This window comes from Phodopus roborovskii, unplaced genomic scaffold (genome assembly GCF_943737965.1).
Source record: "Phodopus roborovskii unplaced genomic scaffold, PHOROB, whole genome shotgun sequence".
Lineage (NCBI taxonomy): Eukaryota > Metazoa > Chordata > Mammalia > Rodentia > Cricetidae > Phodopus > Phodopus roborovskii.
In genome coordinates this window covers 22,553,449-22,557,781 of record NW_026126588.1, presented here as the reverse complement: position 1 = coordinate 22,557,781, position 4,333 = coordinate 22,553,449, and positions in this window count along the sequence as shown.

Genomic DNA, 4,333 nt, shown 5'->3' with positions numbered 1-4,333 from the left:
ATTGTTTTCTGGCACTCAGTGGAGCCTGGCTGCTGAGTAAAATCATGAATCGACTGAGAACGACTCAAATAGGATGGAACTCATTCTGTTTTGTGATGTTTATCTGGTGGAGAGTAGATAGGATTCAGTGAAATGGGATTTCTTAAAAATAATTTGCAAAGATCTGCCTTGTGAATGAGGTGTACAGTGTGGTCAGTAGGGCTGGATACAAAAGACACCCAGAAATAGGTCACCCGGAAAAGTGGGTTCTAGCTTCAGACTCCAAGCGCCTGGCTACAGCCAGTAGCTTCAGGCTACAGCCAGTCCCTTTCTGACTCCCGTGTGTGCATCAAGCAATCCCCTCCCAGATATACACAGGGCACTCTTCAGTGGTCCAGACCGGAGGGACACAGAGAGATTAAGCAAGAGGAGGCATTTTCCCAAAGAACAAACTCAAAATGCTACGGTTTGGATATAATTTGTCTCTGAAGGTCCCTGTGCAGAAGCCTGGTTTCCCCAGGCGAGCAATGTTAGGAAGTGATGGGACCTTTAAGAGGTAGAATATAGTGCAAGGTGGTTGGGTCATCATCCTCAAAACGGAGTGATACTTTTAGTTCCTAATGAGAGTTATTAGGAAAGAACAAATCTGCCTCATTCCATCCCCGGCTTCCTTTCTCACAATGTGATCTCTCCCTCACATGTGTCCAACCACCATGACGTCATCCAGCGTGTGACGCAGTCAAGCACCCTTCAACAGAGTCAGAATTGAGCGATTTTAACCGGTAGGCCTCCAAAGTATGACTTCTTTTCTCTTGAAGTACCCAACCTCAGGCATTCTGTTACAGCAACAGAAAACGGATTTATACAGAGTCATATAAGGTTGGACTTCCATTTAAAGCAAAAAAAAAAAAGTATTATAAATCAACATTGTCTAAAGAAATCAGATGGTATGCAAGTAGGTCCTGGTAGAGTTCCTGCGGTCGTGAGTGAAGAAGGGAAAGCTTCTCAAAGCGAAAGCAAAGGAGCAAGCTGTGAAGGACAGCATCGACTCTCACAGCACTGCCAAGCCGAGTACATTCTGTGGAACCCCGGTGCACAATGGCAAAGTCACCAAATGACCACGCCAAAAGAAGTCACTGAGTAGTCAAGCCAGAATTCCCTTAATGTTTTTGTTAATACATCTTAATGAAGCATTACTTAACTGCATCTTCACTAGCATGAGAGCGTAAGTTGACTTTTGATGGACTTTTGATGGCCTAAATCAAGCCCCAAGAAAGGTCCCAGCAAACTCAAGAATCAAAGTGACGGACCTCAGCAACAGAACCCAACAGCGTGCTAGAGCTCTGGGGACACCAATGAGGCAGACATCTTTAATTGTGAAGACCTGAGCAATGTGATGGGCTAAACCCAAAGGTCCTGTCCTTAGAAGAAACCCAAACAAAGGCCTTTGCGGTGGCTGCCATTGCCACGGCTGCTTCTGTTATCTCCTCCAGGTCCTCCGATTTCAACTGCTTGGTGGGTTCTTTTATTTTGTTTTCCTTGCGAGACAAACCAAGGTACTAGAGAGAGCATGTTCACACCACGTGACTTGAATTAAGAACCCGAGGTCGGCAGGGGCCAATCTTAAAGAAGGGTTGGGGTCTGTAGACTTCATCTCCTTCTCTCTCTCTTACATCTACATTTCTGTGAACTTTGGATGGCATCTTCAGTTCTGACAGCGTATAAGGAACTTACCGACTGTAATACTGGAAGATAATCTGTTACGGTATTCATTATGTTTAACCACTAAATATGAGTCACAGACCAATAAACATGTCTGAATTGCTATGCTTCTAAATGTTATGTGAAACTGCATTCTGCATTCTTCCCAGCTGTTCTCTGGCAGGACTTAAGTGGTGTTGAGAGATTTCTTTTCTTTCTTTCTTTCTTTTTTTTTTTTTTTTAGCCATTCAAAAGTACAGAGTTTAAGATTATCTTTATTATAAAGACATAACCATGATAATTATGGAGAAATAAATAAGGTAAAGAATAGACATAAAAGTCATTCGATATCTTGCCCAACAATCTTAGTGTTTTGGAATGTATGATCATTTTCTTCTATTCTCTGGAATATTTGTGTTGTGTGACTTTTACTAGGGAGATACAGACAATATATATTTACTCCAAATAGGACCCTGGTTGCAGACCAATAAGGATTCTATCAAATCTTGTTTAATGGTCCTGTGAGCTTACTGGGGTAGCTCATACAGGAGTATGAGTGACGGGTTCCTTACAGGAGTAAGAATGACTCAAAGGCAACTGCTAAAGACCCCAGCCCAGAATGAGTGACAGTTTACAGAAGCTGCATCCCTGGAGCTCCCTGCTCAACCAACTTGCTAGTAATGATGGTTGTCAGGGGTAGGAGACTCTCCTCCTCCACCAATTGTTACTGCTGCTATAACCCCTTGGGGAGCAGCTCCGTGTCTTCTCCAGGGAGTTTCATAAGTGTGTGTGAGGAATTGTTACCCTTCGGACCTGCTGTAACCCCCGGCTCTCTCCACTTTCTCCTCCCAGTGAAACCTTTCTTCTTCCCAACGGGACCCCCGCGCCCTATTTTCATGCTTTCTATGACTGTGACCTACTGAGTTTAGTCAGGGTTGCCTGCATGGGAATGGGGAGAGGTTATTACTAGAGCACTGAGTACAACACCGGGAAAAGATGCGCTTTCTCCAGGTAACGCGAGCTGTCAGTGGTGCCTCAAGGGAGGTTAGGGCCTTATCAGCCCCTCCCCTCACAGGCCATGGGACTGACTTCAAGGCAGTGAGTTCATGGGTACAATGGTGGCATCATGTCCAGAAGACATTTCACCCTAACCCCTGGCTCTTACCTTCTATCTACCCCTCTCTTCCAAGATGGACACCGAGCCTTGCAGAAAGGTGATACACACGTTCTACTTAGGGTTCTTGGGTCCATAATCGCAACCAAAGGTTTATATTTTAAAAAAAAAAAAAAAAAAAAAAAAGGAAAGAATCATTTGCAGTGGGCCTTAAACTCAACCAGAGAGCAGCTGGTACCCTATAACACCTGTTTGTGCCTCTACTGCCTAATGGACACACGTCTTGCCAGGATGCTCATTATCGCAGCTCATGTGGATCAGGGCTGCGTAAGATGTTTTTATGGCCGTCCCCACGCCACCCCATGCGCTAGGAACCTGCATTACACCTTCCAGAACTGTGAAAGCTAGACTGCCGTAAGAACGCATCCAAGTCAATTTCAGCTTGATTTCCCTATGTCCCAAAATCACCTATTCTTCTCAACTCTTGGGCCAGTCGTAATTCTTTGTATTGACCACTGTCCACAGCGAGAAAAAAAAAAGGAAGCTACTAACCTACGTATATAAAGATAATTATTTAGATACCATGACCAGTTATCAAAAGAACCAGTCAAAAATAAAAACCAAATACCTGCCCTTAAATAATTAGGCCCCAGTCCGGTGGTGGCCACTACATTTCATATAGGTGTGAGGAGTCTCACGTTCTAATGGCCTGTGGCATCTCCACAACTGGTCAGTCTCAAGAGGAACAACTCTCAAAGGTTATCAGCTATGAGGACAAATAATTGCAGTAAGCCAGTTTCTCTTTCAGACATCTAGATCGGAAAAAAGAGGCCACCGGCCTAGCCAGTTCCTTAATGAAGTCTATGCCAGCCAGCAGCAGAAGCCCTGAGTATCCTAGTTTGCTTTCTTCTGGTGTGATAAGCACCATCACAGAAAGCAACATGGAAAGGAGTTATTTCATCGGACAACTTACAACTCACTTGAGGGAAGTCATGGCAGGAACCCAAGCAGAGGCCATGGAGTAATGCTGCTCACTGGCTTACTCACATGGCTCACTCATCCAACCCAGGACCACACCAGCCCAGGATTGGCAGCACCTAAGGTGGCCTGAGCCCTCCCACATCAATCATGAATCAAGGAAGATGCTCAACGGACTTGTCTACAGGCCAACTGACAGAAGCAATCCATCGACTAAGGTTCCATCTCCCTGGACGACTTTAGTCATCCAACTAGCACTCATGCTCACATGCTTATTGGAAGGTGATATCTGGAAAACGGAAGAACCAAATCTGGTTGAACTCTGTACAAACACTGAGTGTGCAACCCGAACTCAAAAACTGAAAAATTGAGTGCAAAGGCCGTGAGTTTAACTAGGAAGCTGTAAATCCTATTTCATTTTAATCTTTTCTATTGCTCTAAGTGCATGTGAGTGCACACACACGTGCATGTGCACACACATGCACGTGCGCACACATGAACGCGCGCACACATCTACACACACAGGGATGCACACACTCGCACACACGCGCATGCACACAC